Raw genomic sequence first — 10,419 nt, forward strand, 5'->3', positions numbered from 1 at the left:
TAATAATGATACAATCATTCATTTATGAATAGATATGGCAGGTTTCAGGACATTGATATATCTGAATATGTTGAAAAAATAAACTGCCACTATTTTCACCACCAAAGAATAGCAGTGTGATTTTAATATGATTTGACTCTTTGCAGGCTGTCAGGCTGTCTAGTCACAGAGGAAGGCTGTGCTTCTCTGGTCTCAGCTCTGAGGTCAAACCCCTCACACCTGAGAGAGCTGGACCTGAGTAACAATGACCTGAAGGATTCAGGAGTGAAGCTGCTCTCTGCTGGACTGGAGAATCCCCACTGTAAACTGGAGACTCTGAGGTCAGTATTCCTGTAGTTAGTCAACAAGTGATAACTGTTCACCAGATCCACATGTGTTTACCAGACACACATAGTCCACACCATATCTATTTTGACAGTGATAACATTTTAAATGTGGCTCTAAACTCCAACATTTTGGATTTCAGATCAAATGTTTTCATATGAGGTGACAGTATATAATGTCACCTTTTATTTGAGGATATTTTCATACATATCTGTTTCACCATTTAGAAAAATAAAAGCACTTTATGTATCTTGTTCTCCCATTTGCAAAAGTCTTAATAATTTTGACATATTCTCTTATATTGTATTAACCTCTTCTCTATAGGGGGCAGTATTTTCACGGCCAGATGAAAAACGTACCCAAATTAAACTGCCTACTACCGGGGCCCAGAATCTAGAATATGCATATTATTATTAGATTTGGATAGAAAACACTCTGACTGAAGTTTCTAAAACTGTTTGAATGGTGTCTGTGAGTATAACAGAACTCATATGGCAGGCAAAAACCTGAGAAAAATCCAACCAGGAAGTGGAAAATCTGAGATTTGTTGTTCTTCTTTTGAATCCTTATCGAAACTACAGTGTCTGTGGGGTCACGTTGCACTTCCAAATGCTTCCATTGGCTGTCAACAAATCAAATCAAATCAAATCAAATTTATTTATATAGCCCTTCGTACATCAGCTGAAATCTCAAAGTGCTGTACAGAAACCCAGCCTAAAACCCCAAACAGCAAGCAATGCATGTGAAAGAAGCACGGTGGCTGGGAAAAACTCCCTAGGAAAAACTCCTGAGAAAGGCCAAAAACCTAGGAAGAAACCTAGAGAGGAACCAGGCTATGAGGGGTGGCCAGTCCTCTTCTGGCTGTGCCGGGTGGATATTATAACAGAACATGGTCAAGATGTTAAAATGTTCGTAAATGACCAGCATGGTCAAATAATAGTAATCATAGTAATTGTCGAGGGTGCAACAAGCCTTCAGAAACAGCCTTCAGAAAGTTTTTTCATCCTTCTCCTGTTACTGGGCAGAGTATAGTAGCTCAGTCAATGAGTGGACTGCCTATGGACAAAGGGCTTGGTGATGCGCGATCACACGAGCGTGCCGTTCCTTCTTTTTCTCCTGGAATGAATACGCTATTGTCCGGTTGGAATATTATCGCATTTTTACGTTAAAAATACCCTAAAGATTGATTATAAACAACGTTTGACATGTTTCTATGAACGGTAATGGAACATTTTCGAACAAAAAGAACATTTCTTGTGGAAGTAGCAGTCCTGGGAGTGCATTCTGACGAAGATCAGCAAAGGTAAGAGAATATTTATAATACTAATTCTGAGTTTAGTTGACCCCGAACTTGGCGGGTGTCTGTATAGCTCACCGTGATGGCTGAGCTATGTACTCAGAATATTGAAAAATGTGCTTTCTCCGTAAAGCTATTTTAAAATCTGACACAGCGGTTGCATCAAGGAGTAGAGTATCTATAATTCTTTAAATAATTGTTATTTATTTTGTCAACGTTTATGATGAGTGTTTTTGTAAATTGATGTGCTCATTCACCGTAAGCTTTGGTGGGAATACATTTTTTGAACATCACGCGCTAATGTAAAATGCTGTTTTTGGATATAAATATGAACTTTATCGAACAAAACATACATGTATTGTGTAACATGATGTCCTAGGAGTGTCATCTGATAAAGATCGTCAAAGGTCAGTGCTTCATTTAGCTGTGTTTTGGGTTTTTGTGACACATACTTGCTTGGAAAATGGCTGTGTGGTTATTTTTGTCTATGTACTCTCCTAACATAATCTAATGTTTTGCTTTTGCTGTAAAAAATTTTGAAATCGGACAATGTGGTTATATTAAGGAGATGTTTATCTTTAAAATGGTGTAAAATAGTCGTATGTTTGAGAAATTGACATTATTCGATTTTTGATGTTTTGTATTTCTCGCCCTGCTGTTCCATTGGATTTTGGCTAGACTTTCCGCTAGCGGAACGTCTATAGTCAACAGGTTTTAAAGTCGTCATAAGTTTAGTATTTGGTCCCATATTCCATGCCTGCAGTGATTACATCAAGCTTGTGACTCTACAAATTTGTTGAATACATTTGCAGTTTGTCTTGGTAGTGTTTTGTATTGTGTTTTTCCGAATAGAAACTGAGTGGTGAATAATGTCCTGTCATTTTGGAGTCACTTCACTTGTATTGTCAGTAAGAATAGAAGATGTTTCTGAACACTTCTACATTCATGTGGATGCTACCATGATTATGAATAATCATGAATGAATCGTGAAAAATGATGAATGAGAAAGTTACAGAGGCACAAAGATCAGACCCTCTCTGTTATTGGTAATGGTGAGAGGTTAGCATGTTTTGTTGTAGCCTCTGTTATTGGTAATGGTGAGAGGTTAGTATGTTTTGTTGTAGCCTCTGTTATTGGTAATGGTGAGAGGTTAGCATGTTTTGTTGTATCCTCTGTTATTGGTAATGGTGAGAGGTTAGCATGTTTTGTTGTAGCCTCTGTTATTGGTAATGGTGAGAGGTTAGTATGTTTTGTTGTAGCCTCTGATATTGGTAATGGTGAGAGGTTAGCATGTTTTGTTGTAGACTCTGTTATTGGTAATGGTGAGAGGTTAGCATGTTTTGTTGTAGCCTCTGTTATTGGTAATGGTGAGAGGTTAGCATGTTTTGTTGTAGACTCTGTTATTGGTAATGGTGAGAGGTTAGTATGTTTTGTTGTAGGCTCTGTTATTGGTAATGGTGAGAGGTTAGCATGTTTTGTTGTATCCTCTGTTATTGGTAATGGTGAGAGGTTAGCATGTTTTGCTGTAGCCTCTAACTCTGTCACTCATTATTATTCATGATTCATTCATGATCTTTCTCAATCATGGCAGTCACAGGCCTGATGTAGTCATTGTGTTCAAAGAATATGGGACCAAATACTAAACTTTTGACTCCTTTAATACACTATGAGTGAATTGGTCAGAATACTTATGACTTCTTCAAATAGGGGGACTAGATACATAAAGTGCTTACATTTTTCTGAATGGTGAAACAGATATGTATTAAAATACCCTCAAATAAAAGGTGACATTATACACTGTCACCTCAAATAAAACATTTGATCTGAAATCCAAAATGTTGGAGAATAGAGCCACATTTAAAATGTTAGCTTCACTTTAAAAATAGCTATGGTGTGGACTGTATAGTCAATACAATCTACATCTGATACCTCACTGTCTGTCTTTTGACTGATACTGCTTTTTAAACTGGCCGGGTCAGTCTACTCAAATATTCGTACTATACAAGTAATATTATGATCAGTTATAATAATGATACAATCATTCATTTATGAATAGATATGGCAGGTTTCAGGACATTGATATATCTGAATATGTTGAAAAAATAAACTGCCACTATTTTCACCACCAAAGAATAGCAGTGTGATTTTAATATGATTTGACTCTTTGCAGGCTGTCAGGCTGTCTAGTCACAGAGGAAGGCTGTGCTTCTCTGGTCTCAGCTCTGAGGTCAAACCCCTCACACCTGAGAGAGCTGGACCTGAGTAACAATGACCTGAAGGATTCAGGAGTGAAGCTGCTCTCTGCTGGACTGGAGAATCCCCACTGTAAACTGGAGACTCTGAGGTCAGTATTCCTGTAGTTAGTCAACAAGTGATAACTGTTCACCAGATCCACATGTGTTTACCAGACACACATAGTCCACACCATATGTGTTTGGACAGTGAACGTAACATTTTAAATGTGGCTATGGACTCCAACATTTTGGATTTCAGATCAAATGTTTCATATGAGGTGACAGTATATAATGTCACCTTTTATTTGAGGATATTTTAATACATATCTGTTTCACCATTTAGAAAAATAAAAGCACTTTATGTATCTTGTTCTCCCATTTGAAAAAGTCTTAATAATTTTGACATATTCTCTTATATTGTATTAACCTCTTCTCTATAGGGGGCAGTATTTTCACGGCCAGATGAAAAACGTACCCAAATTAAACTGCCTACTACCGGGGCCCAGAATCTAGAATATGCATATTATTAGTAGATTTGGATAGAAAACACTCTGACTGAAGTTTCTAAAACTGTTTGAATGGTGTCTGTGAGTATAACAAAACTCATATGGCATGCAAAAACCTGAGAAAAATCCAACCAGGGAGTGGAAAATCTGAGATTTGTTGTTCTTCTTTTGAATCCTTATCGAAACTACAGTGTCTGTGGGGTCACGTTGCACTTCCAAATGCTTCCATTGGCTGTCAACAGCCTTCAGAAAGTTTTTTCATCCTTCTCCTGTTACTGGGCAGAGTATAGTAGCTCAGTCAATGAGTGGACTGCCTATGGACAAAGGGCTTGGTGATGCGAGATCACACGAGAGCGCCGTTCCTTCTTTTTCTCCTGGAATGAATACGCTATTGTCCGGTTGGAATATTATCGCATTTTTACGTAAAAAATACCCTAAAGATTGATTGTAAACAACGTTTGACATGTTTCTACGAACGGTAATGGAGCATTTTGACTTTTCGTGTCTGGAATTACGCTCGCGCATTATGCCTTTGAATAGTGATCTGAACGCATGAACAAAACGGAGGTATTTGGACATAAATATGGATTATTTCGTACAAAAAGAACATTTCTGTCACGTCCTGGCCAGTATAAGGGTTAATTAGTATTGTAGTTTGGTCAGGACGTGGCAGAGGGTATTCGTTTTATGTGGTTCGGGGTGGTGTGTTTGTTGAAGGGGCATTTAATTTAAGTATTCCGGGGTTTTTGGGCACTGTTTGGTTTTCATGTATTCTATGTTTAGTCTAGTGTGTCTGTTTCTATGTTTTGGTTAATTGGGGTTGGGACTCTCAGTTGAAGGCAGGTGTTGTCTATTTGCCTTTGATTGAGAGTCCCATATATGTGGGTGTGTTTGTGTTTGTCTTTTGTGGGAGATTGTTCTGTGTTTCGCCTTGTGCCTTACCAGACTGTTTTTGTTGATCGTTCGTTCTTTGTTATTTTGGTGTTGATTTTGTATTTATTAAAAAGCAAGATGAGCATACACATACCTGCTGCGTTTTGGTCCTCTTTCACCGACGACAACCGTGACAGAATCTCCCACCTAACCAGGACCAAGCAGCAGAGGAAGGAGCAGAGGAATTTCGAATTGGACAAACGAGAGAGATGGACTTGGGAGGAGATCTTGGAGGGAAAAGGCTCCTACACTTGGGAGGAAATCCAAGCAGGAAAAGATCGCCTTCCATGGGGACAGGTGGTAACGAGAGAGAGGAAAGGAGTAAGGCTGGTATGGACCGGGAACGTTTCCGAGGTACACGACTGGCGTTGAAGCGCGAGAGGCACCCCCAAGAATTTTTTTGGGGGTGGGGGCACACGGGTAGTTTGGCTAGGCGAAGGAAGAGCCGGAAGCCAGCTACCCGTAGTTATATGGAGGAGCGTATGGGGTGGAGAGCGCCATGTTTCGCTGAGGAGCGCACTATCTCACCCATACGCACGCACAGTCCGGTGCGCGTTATTCCAGCCCCTCGCAGGTGCCGTGCTAGAGCGGGCATCCAGCATGGTAGGAGGATGCCTCCGCAGCGCATCTGGTCGCCGGTACGCCTCCGAGGACCAGGCTACCCAACTCCCGCTCTACGCACGGCTACCATCAGGCCCCTGCACAGCCCAGTCTGCCCTGTACAAGCACCCCGCTCGTACAGGGCTACTAGTTCCATCCAGCCAAGACGGGTTGTGCAGGAGGTAAGATCTAGACCGACTGTGCGCCTCCATAGCCCTGGGTTTCCAGCTCCTGTCTCTCGTGCGGACCCGGAAGTGCGTCAACCCAGTCCGACTCGTCCTGTTCCCGCTCCCCGCACTAGCCTGGAGGTGCGTGTTCACAATCTGGTAAGCCCAGTACCAGCACCACGCACCAGGCTTCAAGTGCGTAAACCCAGCCTCACCAGTCAACAGTCAACAGAGCTGCCCGCCAGTCAACAGTCGTCAGAGCTGCCTGCCAGTCAACAGTCGTCAGAGCTGCCCGCTAGTCAACAGTCGTCAGAGTTGCCCGCCAGTCAACAGTCGTCAGAGTTGCCCGCCAGTCAACAGTCGTCGGAGTTGCCCGCCAGTCAACAGTCGTCGGAGTTGCCCGCCAGTCAACAGTCGTCGGAGTTGCCCGCCAGTCAACAGTCGTCAGAGCTGCCCGCCAGTCAACAGTCGTCAGAGCTGCCCGCCAGTCAACAGTCGTCGGAACTGCCCGCCAGTCAACAGTCGCCGGAGTGGCCAGACTGCGCTGAACTGCCGGAGTGGCCAGACTGCGCTGAACTGCCGGAGCGGCCAGACTGCGCTGAACTGCCGGAGCGGCCAGACTGTGCTGAACTGCCGGAGCGGCCAGACTGTGCTGAACTGCCGGAGCGGCCAGACTGCACTGAACTGCCGGAGCGGCCAGACTGCGCTGAACTGCCGGAGCGCTGCCGGAGTGGCCAGACTGCCCTGAACTGCCAGAATGGCCAGACTGCCCCGAGATGCCAGACTGCCCAGACTGCCCCGAGCTGCCAGACTGCCCAGACTGTCCCGAGCTGCCAGACAGCCCAGACTGTCCCGAGCTGCCAGACTGTCCCGAGCTGCCAGACTGCCCAGACTGTCCCGAGCTGCCAGACTGCCCAGACTGTCCCGAGCTGCCAGACTGCCCAGACTGTCCCGAACTGCCAGACTGCCCAGACTGTCCCGAACTGCCAGACTGGCCCAACTACCCCCCGGCGATGCCAGAGTGGCCCGACAGCCTGGAACGGCCGGAACCAGAGCCACCTCCAGATATAGGTGGGTTGGGGAGGGGGGGTGTAGCACAGTGCCGTCGTTGACGGGAGCCACCCTCCCTTCCCTCCCTTTAGTAGAGGGGAATTTTGGTTTTGTTGTTTGGAGTTGTTTTTTTTTTTTGTTTTTAAGGTGCTTCCGGGGTTAGCACCTTTAAGGGGGGGGGTACTGTCACGTCCTGGCCAGTATAGGGGTTAATTAGTATTGTAGTTTGGTCAGGACATGGCAGAGGGTATTCGTTTTATGTGGTTCGGGGTGGTGTGTTTGTTGAAGGGGCATTTAATTTAAGTATTCCGGGGTTTTTGGGCACTGTTTGGTTTTCATGTATTCTATGTTTAGTCTAGTGTGTCTGTTTCTATGTTTTGGTTAATTGGAGTTGGGACTCTCAGTTGAAGGCAGGTGTTGTCTATTTGCCTTTGATTGAGAGTCCAATATATGTGCGTGTGTTTGTGTTTGTCTTTTGTGGGTGATTGTTCTGTGTTTCGCCTTGTGCCTTACCAGACTGTTTTTGTTGATCGTTCGTTCTTTGTTATTTTGGTGTTGATTTTGTATTTATTAAAAAGCAAGATGAGCATACACATACCTGCTGCGTTTTGGTCCTCCTTCACCGATGACAACCATGACAATTTCTTGTGGAAGTAGCAGTCCTGGGAGTGCATTCTGACGAAGATCAGCAAAGGTAAGAGAATATTTATAATACTAATTCTGAGTTTAGTTGAAACCTAACTTGGCGGGTGTCTGCTTGCTGTGATGGCGAGCTATGTACTCAGAATATTGAAAAATGTGCTTTCTCCGTAAAGCTATTTTAAAATCTGACACAGCGGTTGCATCAAGGAGTAGAGTATCTATAATTCTTTAAATAATTGTTATTTATTTTGTCAATGTTTATGATGAGTGTTTTTGTAAATTGATGTGCTCATTCACCGTAAGCTTTGGTGGGAATACATTTTTTGAACATCACGCGCTAATGTAAAATGCTGTTTTTGGATATAAATATGAACTTTATCGAACAAAACATACATGTATTGTGTAACATGATGTCCTAGGAGTGTCATCTGATAAAGATCGTCAAAGGTCAGTGCTTCATTTAGCTGTGTTTGGGGTTTTTGTGACACATATACTTGCTTGGAAAATGGCTGTGTGGTTATTTTTGTCTATGTACTCTCATAACATAATCTAATGTTTTGCTTTCACTGTAAAACATTTTTTAAATTGGACAATGTGGTTATATTAAGGAGATGTTTATCTTTAAAATGGTGTAAAATAGTCGTATGTTTGAGAAATTGACATTATTCGATTTTTGATGTTTTGTATTTCTCGCCCTGCTGTTCCATTGGATTTTGGCTAGACTTTCCGCTAGCGGAACGTCTATAGTCAACAGGTTTTAAAGTCGTCATAAGTTTAGTATTTGGTCCCATATTCCATGCCTGCAGTGATTACATCAAGCTTGTGACTCTACAAATTTGTTGAATGCATTTGCAGTTTGTCTTGGTAGTGTTTTGTATTGTGTTTTTCCAAATAGAAACTGAGTGGTGAATAATGTCCTGTCATTTTGGAGTCACTTCACTTGTATTGTCAGTAAGAATAGAACATGTTTCTGAACACTTCTACATTCATGTGGATGCTACCATGATTAAGAATAATCATGAATGAATCGTGAATGATGATGAATGAGAAAGTTACAGAGGCACAAAGATCAGACCCTCTCTGTTATTGGTAATGGTGAGAGGTTAGTATGTTTTGTTGTAGCCTCTGTTATTGGTAATGGTGAGAGGTTAGCATGTTTTGTTGTAGCCTCTGTTATTGGTAATGGTGAGAGGTTAGCATGTTTTGTTGTATCCTCTGTTATTGGTAATGGTGAGAGGTTAGCATGTTTTGTTGTAGCCTCTGTTATTGGTAATGGTGAGAGGTTAGCATGTTTTGTTGTATCCTCTGTTATTGGTAATGGTGAGAGGTTAGCATGTTTTGTTGTAGCCTCTGTTATTGGTAATGGTGAGAGGTTAGCATGTTTTGCTGTAGCCTCTGTTATTGGTAATGGTGAGAGGTTAGCATGTTTTGTTGTAGCCTCTGTTATTGGTAATGGTGAGAGGTTAGCATGTTTTGCTGTAGCCTCTCACTCTGTCACTCATTATTATTCATGATTCATTCATGATATTTCTCAATCATGGCAGTCACAGGCCTGATGTAGTCATTGTGTTCAAAGAATATGGGACGAAATACTAAACTTTTGACTCCTTTAATACACTATGAGTGAATTGGTCAGAATACTTATGACTTCTTCAAATAGGGGGACTAGATACATAAAGTGCCTTCATTTTTCTGAATGGTGAAACAGATATGTATTAAAATACCCTCAAATAAAAGGTGACATTATACACTGTCACCTCAAATAAAACATTTGATCTGAAATCCAAAATGTTGGAGAATAGAGCCACATTTAAAATGTTATCTTCACTGTCAAAATAGATATGGTGTGGACTGTATACTCAATACAATCTAAATCTGATACCTCACTGTCTGTCTTTTGACTCATACTTTCTATCTGCAGGCAATACTTGGATAATTTGTCATTTCTAACAATGATACATTATTAATTCATGAATAGATATGGCAGGTTTCAGGACACTCATGTATCTGAAAATGTTGATAAAATATACTGCCACTATTTTCACCACCAAAGAATAGCAGACTGATTTTAATATGATTTGACTCTTTGCAGGCTGTCAGGCTGTCTAGTCACAGAGAAAGGCTGTGATTCTCTGATCTCAGCTCTGAGGTCAAACCCCTCACACCTGAGAGAGCTGAACCTGAGCTACAATCACCCAGGAGACTCAGGAGTCAGACTGCTCTCTGCTGGACTGGAGGATCCACACTGCAGACTGGAGAAACTCAAGTATGTTGAGGGTTTACGTCAATGTTCATATCAGACATGTTTGACTTTTCAGGCTCGTTAAGACAAACATTCTGACCACCACTTGGACAAAGTTATATGCTGACTGTGTGTGTTTGTGTGTCCTGTGTGTGCGTCCTGTGTTCATATCAGACATGTTTATTTTATCAGGCCAGTATATATGTGTGTGTGTGTGTGTGTGTCTCAATAACACACACACACACACACACACATTTGCTTGAAGTTATATGCTGACTGTGTGTGTGTGTGTGTGTGTGTGTGTGTGTGTGTCCCTCATTAACTGTCTGTTCTTCTGCTTACCGCTACAGTGTGGAACATGGTGGAGAGAACAGAATGAAACCTGGGATTAAAAAATGTGAGTGTTGACTGCTGTGAAGAATAT

The 10,419-nt window shown here is 42.1% G+C and overlaps 1 long non-coding RNA gene across 1 annotated transcript; it reads left to right on the forward strand.

Moving 5' to 3' along the window:
• The first annotated feature begins 262 nt into the window (after window positions 1-262).
• On the forward strand, window positions 263-9,928 carry LOC115188896 (uncharacterized). Its single transcript, XR_003876622.1, has 2 exons — window positions 263-320; window positions 9,846-9,928. It is a non-coding gene; the product is annotated as an uncharacterized LOC115188896 (long non-coding RNA).
• Window positions 9,929-10,419: the final 491 nt, after the last annotated feature.

This window comes from Salmo trutta, unplaced genomic scaffold (assembly GCF_901001165.1).
Source record: "Salmo trutta unplaced genomic scaffold, fSalTru1.1, whole genome shotgun sequence".
Lineage (NCBI taxonomy): Eukaryota > Metazoa > Chordata > Actinopteri > Salmoniformes > Salmonidae > Salmo > Salmo trutta.